Here is a 7,993-nt window from a genome sequence, read left to right on the forward strand (position 1 = left end):
TTCCCACTTTTTAAATGTGCTGTAGGGTAGCTGAGTGGAACAGCAGACAAAACCCTGGCCAAGAGGCCCCAAGCCCACATACCACCCCTTAGGTCCAGCATCTACCTGGCCCTATGATCCTGGACAGGCCATCCACTCCCAGTCCCATGCAAGAAGTAAAAAAGAAAATGTGTTATATCTGACCACTCTCCCCCCATGGTCCACCCTCTCCTCCATCACTCACATTTCCCCCCTTCCCCCTGTCTCCCTTCTCTCCTTCTTACTCCAGAAGTCTATACCCCATTGAGCATATATGCTGTTTCCTCTCCTAACCACTTCTAATGAGAGCAAAGGTTCCCTCATTCCCCTTTGCCTTCCCCCTTCCATATCATTGCAATAGCTCATTGTAATAAGCTGAGACTCCCAGGTTGCTTCTGGGAGGCTGAAGTTCCTTCGCTCTGGGGCCGCCCCTCTAACCCCAGGGACCAAAGCTTTTCCACTATTTTCCAGGTTACCTTGGGCTAGAGAATTGCCTCATTGGATTCTTCTGTAGGCTTTGTCTCTCAAAAGTTTAATTAGAGTCCTTATTTTATAAGTTTGGAAATATCAGAGAGAGAGAGAACATCTAAGAGAGATCTTCTTTTGCCATATTGGCTCTGCCCCCTCCCTGTCTCTTTTAACAATATTTATTTTTGCAGATGCTTTCTCTGAGATAAGCATTGCTACCCCTGCTTTTTTTCACTTCAGCTGAAGCAAAATATATTTTGCTCCAACCTTTTACCCTTACTCTATATGTATCTCTCTGCTTCAAATGAGTTTCTTATAAGCAGCATATTGAAAGATTCTGGTTTTTAATCCACTCTGCTATTTGCTTATGTTTTAATGGAGAGTTCATCCCATTCACATTCACAGTTATAATTACTAACTCTTTATTGTCCTCTATGTTATCTTCCCTCTGTTTGTATTTTCCCCTTTATCCATGTTCCCCAGTCTTTTGTTTCTAAATACCACCACCTTCAGTGTGTTTGCCCTTTTATATCCAACCCCCCTCTTCCCCCTTTTTCCCGCTTCCCTTTGCCCCTTCTTCCTTCCCTTCCTTCTGTTTGTTGCCCCTTTCTTCCCCCTCCCCTTTTCCCCTTTTAACACTTTAAAGGTAAGATAAGCTTCTTAACTGAATGTATATATGTTAATTTTAAGTCAGTCTGATGAGAGTAAGATTCAGGTGGTTCTCACCTCCTCCCTTCTTCCCATCTATTGCAATAAGTCCTTTGTACCTCTTAATGTAATGATGGTTACCCCATTCAGTCTCCTCTATCCTCCAATCTCTTTACTATCCTCCTTTTTAAGGAGGAATTGTTTTTAAATCAGTCTGAGTCACAGAAATGTCATGAGTGTCCATCACTTCTGGCTAAGTATATTCTCTCTAATAGGATTACAATTATTGAGAGTTATTAGAGTCTTTCCTCCCAGGTAGGGATATAGCTAGTTTCAATTTACTGTATAGCAGTTTCTCAAATAAGTCATGAGTGTCCATTGCTTCTGGCTAAACATATTCTCTCTAACAGTTACAATTCTTGAGAGTTATTAAAGTCTTTCTCCTGGGTAGGAGCATAGCCAGTTTCATCTTATTGGATGGCAGTTTTTTCTTGTTTTTATCCCTCCCCTTTTTTTATACCTTTTCCTTTGTTTCTTGAGTCTCCTGTTTGAAGTCCAAATTTTCTACTAAGCTCTGGTCTTTTCATCAGGAAAAGTTGGAAGTCTCCTATTTCATTAAATGTCCATCTTTTCCCCTGGAAGAGAAGGCTCAGTTTTGCCAGATAATGAATTCTTGTCTACATTCCAAGTTCCCTTGCTTTTCAGAATATTGCATTCCAGGCCCTTCAATCCCTTAATATTGATGCAGCCAGGTCCTGCATAATCCTTACTATGGCTCCTTGGTATCTAAATTGTTTCTTTCTGGCTGCTTGAAGGATTTTCTCTTTTATCTGATAGTTTTGGAATTTGGCCACAATATTCCTTGGCATTTTCATTTTGGGATTCCTTTCCAGAGATGAGTGATGTATTCTTTCAATAACTATTTTGCCCTCTGTTTCCATGATATCAGGGCAGTTTTCCATTAATTTCCTGCAATATTAAATCCAGACTTTTTTTCCTATTCAATGTTTTCAGGAAGACCAATAATTCTTAGGTTATCTCTTCTCAATCTATTCTTGAGGTCAGTGGTATGACTGATGAGGTATTTTACATTTTCTTCTATTGTTTTGATTTTTTGGTTTTGTTTAACAGATTCTTGTTGCCTCATTAAGTCATCGGTTTCCAAGGAATCCATTCTTTTTTTTAGAGAAGAATTTTTTTTATTTACTTTTTTTCAATTCCTTTTCCAATTGGTCAATTCTATTTTTATAAGAGTTTTCCATTTGACCAATTGAGGTTTTGAGAGAATTATTTTCTTTTTGCATTTGTCCAATTGTATTTTCCAAGGATTTGTTTTCTTGTTGCAAAGTGTTCTTCATCTCTTGGGTTTCTTTTCTCAAATTTTCCAATTGATTTTTTTAGGTTTTTGCAAGGCAAATGGGGTTAAGTGGCTTGCCCAAGGCCACACAGCTAGATGATTATTAAGTGTCAGAGGCTGGATTTGAACTCAGGTACTCCTGACTTCAGGGCCGGTGCTCTATCTGCTGCACCACCTAGCCACCCACCCAATTGATTTTTAAAATCCTTCCTGAATTATTCAAGGAAGTCTTTCTGTGCTGGAGACTAAATCATATTCTCAGAGTTTCTAGGTCTCTCTGAGTTAGAATCTTTGCTTTACAGGATTTTTTTCTATGGATCCTCCCCTATCTGCTAGTCTTTCTTCATTTTCCTAAGACCTTGTGTTGGGGGAGGGGCTGGTTCACAGAGGTTTGGTGTTGGATCCCTAGAGGCTTTACTCACTGGGTTTAGTAATTCCACATAGGCTGACAAGTAGGGGGTGCTAGAGGCTTTTCTTACAGACTTTAATAACTCCACCCAGCCAGTAGGTGGTGCTAGAGGCTGGAACTTGCCCTCCAGCCCTTCTGGTAAGCCCCAGACCGTCAGTCCTACAGCCAAAGCCTCCACTCTCTTGTTGGTTCTTGGACCACGGCTACCAAAGTGAAACCCTCCGTGGTTGATCCCAGGTTTGTCTGGCTCTCACCCCTCCCCCACTGGCTCTCTGCTCTCTGCGCCCAGCTCACTCATGATCCACGACGACAGACCTTGAGGTAGGTGTTCTCCTAGCTTCTCTTTCTGGGCTTTGTTGATCATATTGTTTAAAGAGGTTTTTTTTCATATTATAAATGAGGGAAGATCAGGAGATCTTAACACAGGGCCTGTCTTCTCTCCACCATCTTGGCTGGAAGTCTAGTTTTATTATATTTCATTGTCTTATGCCATTCTATTCCACTTCCCCATATTGTAGATTTTAAGGAGTTATTTTCTTCCTTATGATTTGGTTAACTTTCTTTTCATAAATTTCTTGGATTGCTTTTTACCTAATTTTTCCTCATTCTTTCTTATTTGGTCTTTGAATTCATTTTTAAGTTCTTCCAAGATTTCTTTTTGGGTTTGTGACCATTTGGCATTACTTTTTTCCTCCACCTGAGCAAATGGGATTAAGTGCCTTGCCCAAGGTGACACAGATTAGATCCTCTGGACTTTAGGGCTGTCCACTGAGCCACCTAGCTGCCCCTTACATTGCTGAGGATAGAAATGGATTTTTTTTTAAACCTCACAATCGGGGTGGCTAGGTAGGTGGTGCAAGGGGTGGCTAGGTGGTGCAATTGAGGTGGCTAGGTAACGCAGTGGATAAAGCACCGGTCCTGGAGTCTGGAGTACCTGGGTTCAAATCCGTTCTCAGACACTTAATAATTACTGAGCTGTGTGGCCTTGGGCAAGCCACTTAACCCCACTTGCCTTGCAAAAAAACAAACAAAAAAAAAAAGAAACAAACAAAAAAATTCACAATCTTCCTCTGAATGTGAACTCAGATATAATTTTACATCAAAGTAATTATTAATGGCCAGGTTCTTTTTTCCTTAGTTTACTTATTTTTAATTTGTCTTTTTTTTATTTCTAACAGCATAATATTATTATAATTAAACCAAAGTTGTGGGTAATGTTGTCCCAAGCCTCAGGTCCTTCAAACTATTCAACCTTAGGAATACCTTCCTTCATTTACTAAGCCCCAACCACGCTGACCTGAAAATTTTCTTTCTCCTTGTTGTATCACCTTCATGATGATTATGTTCACTCCTCACTCACAGTCACAACCAAGGATCACATCTGGTCCATAACTCTTCCCTCCCTTTCCCCCCATCTTGCCCCCCACCAACAGTGGGTCTACCCTCATTCAGAGGTCTGCTGTTCTTCAGTTGAAGTTTGTGAGGCACAAGTTCCTGAGGCTGAGGGAGGAGAAAGTTGAGATGAAATTTCTTTAGGTATGGTCTGCTCCTCCTGGGGTCTGTTTGTTGATTCAGGAAGATGTTTATACTCAGACCAAACCTCAGCCCTGGAGTCTTCTCTGGGGTTCTCCCAAAATATCCAAGAAAGATAATTGCTTTACTCCTTTTATTTTTGCTGCTCTACCTTCATTTCATGATGATTTTCTGTTTGTGGAGAGAATCTGGAGAGTTTAGAAGTTTCTGATCTACTCTGCCATCTTCCCAGAATCACTCCCATGTTCTAAAATATTTATAGCAGCTCTTTGCGGCAAAGACTGAAAATTGCAGGGAATGACACATAAAATAGAAAATGATTGAACAAGTTGTGGTAAATAATTGTGAAAGAATACTATTGTGGTATAAGAAATTAGGAGCTCAATGATCCTAGAAAAACATGAAAAGATTTGCATGAAATGATAAGTGAAATAATCAGAACCAAGATGACACATTGTATAGAATAACAGCAATACTGTTTAAAGAATGATTTTGACTGAATAAGTTATTATAAATATAAATTATTATAGATATAAGATTATTATAAATACCCTAGATAATTAAAGGACATATACTATCTGCATCCACTGAAAGAACTGATAATTAGAAATTAGATAATTAGAAAAATTTTATACACCTACATATATACATATATGTATATATGTGTGTGCATGTGTATTCACATACCTAATTGTGTCTAATGATAGCCATTGGAGGGGGGGTCAGGAAGAAAGAATAAAAAAATGTACAAGATAATTTTGTTTTATATTTGAAAGGAATAGCAAGTTATACATCACAGATGGGAGATTCATATGCAGTCATCTTTTTTTATTGTACTATATTATTGAAATGCTTGCTTTAGTCTACATATTAAAAATAAAATGTTTTTAAAGTACTTCACTTAGTTCCCATGTCCCCACTAATTCTCTTCATCTAAGGGCCAAACATCCCCATTTCCTTCAACTTATTCTTACATGTAGGACCTCCATTCCTCTACTCTGCCTTGGGTTGTCTTTCTCTGGATGTGATAGTTGGTCAACATCCTTTCTTTTTTTTTTTTAATTTAATATTTATTTACTCTCATTTTGTACAAATAATTTTTTATACATTAATAAAATATTCTTGTTTAAGAGTAAACAAAATACCCCCTCCCCCAAAATATATAGACTCGCTTGAGCGATAAAGGGAAGAGAAAAAAATTAAAATAAAAAAAAATAGTAATAACAATTGTAGGTATGGCCAGGTGACACAGTGGATGGAGCACCAGCCCTGGAGCTAGGAGCACTCAAGCCCATATCCAGCCCTGTACACCCAACAATCACCCAGCCATGTGACATGCAAGCCACACCAATCCCACTGCCCTGCAAAAGCCCCCAAAAGAAAAAAAAAGACTCAAAACAAGCCAGGAGCACCCAGGTTCAAATCTGGTCTCAGACACCCAACAATCACCCTGCTATGCAGCCTCAGGCAGGCCACCCAGCCCCATTTGCCTTGCACCCCCCAAAATAATAATAATAATAATAATAAATAATGATAAATGTGCTTCGGTCTGTGTTCCAACACCACCAACTCTGTTGCAGGTGGATCACACTCTTTGTGATAAGTCCATCACAAAAGTTACTTCCATATTGTTCCACTGTTACCATTGCTGATCAAAACTCCCTCTCCTTTCACTCTGACTCTGCTGTAGGGTAGTTGAGTGGCACAGCAGTGACCCGAGCCCCCATACCACCCCTTAGGCCCAGCATCCAACTGGCCCTATGGTCCCGGACAGGCCATCCAATCCCAGCCCCTTGCAAGAAGTAAAAAAGAAAATGTGTTATATCTGACCACTCTCCCCCACATAGTCTATCCTCTCCTCCATCACTCACATCCCTCCTTCCTCATCCCCCCCTTTTCTTACTCCAGATGTCTTTACCCCATTGAGTATATATGCTGTTTCCTCTCCTAGCCACCTCTGATGAGAGCGAAGATTCCTTCATTCCCCCTTGCCTTCCCCTCCTTCCACATCACTGCAATAGCTCATTGTAATAAAGAAAAATCTTATTATATGAAATATCTTGGCCTATTTCCCCCTCTCCTTTTTCTATTACATTTCCCTTTTTTTCTATTGACTCCATTTTTACACCATATTTTATCTTCAAATTCAGTTTTCTCTTGTGCTTCATCTAAAAAAATCTCCTTCTACCTGCTCTGTTAATTGAGAAGGTTCATATGAGTATTATCAGTGTCATTTTTCTATACAGGAATACATGCAGTTCATCATCATTAAGTCCCTTATATTTTCCCCTTCTCCTCCAGTCTCTATGCTTCACCTGAGTCCTGTATTTGAAGATCAAACCTTCTGTTCAGCTCTGGCCATTCCAACAGGAACACTTGAAATTCCCTTGGTTCACTGAAAGTCCATCTTTCTCCCTGGAAGAGGACATTCAATTTTGCTGGGTTGTTGATTCACGGTTGCATTCCAAGCTCTTTTGCCTTCCAGTATATTATATTCCAAGCCCTATGAGCTTTTAATGTAGTTGCTGCCAAGTCCTGTGAGATCCTGATTGTAGCTCCATGGTATTTGAATTGTGTCCTTCTGGCTGCTTGTAATATTTTCTCTTTGACTTGGGAGTTCTGGAACTTGGCTATAATATTCCTGAGGGCTGTTTTTTGGGGATCTCTTTCTCAGGGGGATCGGTGGATTCTCTCCATTTCTATTTTGCCCTCTGCTTCTAGGATATCAGGGCAATTTTCCTGTAGTGATTCTTTGAAAATTATGTCAAGGCTCTTTTCCTGATCATGACTTTCAGGTATTCCAATAATTTTTAAATTATCTTTCCTAAATCTGTTTTCCATATCAGTTGTTTTTTCAATGAGATGTTTCACATTTTCTTCTAATTTTTCATTCTTTTGGTTTTGAAGTATTGAGTCCTGATTTCTCATAAATTCAACAGTTTCCCTGAGTACTATTCTTTGTCTGAAGGATTTGTTTTCCTCAGAGAGCTTTCTTATCTCTTTTTCCATCTGGCCAATTTTGCTTTTTAAAGCATTCTACTCCTCAATAACTTTTTGAACTCTTCTATCCATTTGACCTAAACAGGTTTTTTAGCATGCTATTTTCTTCAGCATTTTTTTTGATTTCCTTGACTAGGCTGCTGACTTCGTTTTCATGTTTTTCCTGCATCTCTCTCATTTCTTTTCCCAGTTTTTCTTCTAACTCCCTCATTTGATTTTCAAAGTCTTTTTTGAGTTCTGTCATAGCCTGAACCCAATTTCTGTTTTTTCTTGGAGTCTTTAGATGCAGGAGCTTGTGCTTCCTCATCTTCAGACTGAGTGTTTTGATCCTTCTTGGGGTCACAGGCAAAATATTTCTCAATGGTGTTCCTCTTTTTTCTCGGCTTGCTCATTTTCCCAGTCTAAGCCTGTTTTTGGGGTGCTTCCTGAGCTTTTGGGACACTCCCACAGGGATCTCAGCATGTGAGGCTCTGTCTTCCCTCCTGGTCTGTGAATGACCGTAAGTGCCTCCCTCTGCCACAGGGCTGAGGTCAGGGAGGCCCTGTTGTTCTATGGGGGGG

The sequence above is a fragment of the Macrotis lagotis genome, chromosome X (genome assembly GCF_037893015.1).
Source record: "Macrotis lagotis isolate mMagLag1 chromosome X, bilby.v1.9.chrom.fasta, whole genome shotgun sequence".
Classification (NCBI taxonomy): Eukaryota; Metazoa; Chordata; class Mammalia; order Peramelemorphia; family Peramelidae; genus Macrotis; species Macrotis lagotis.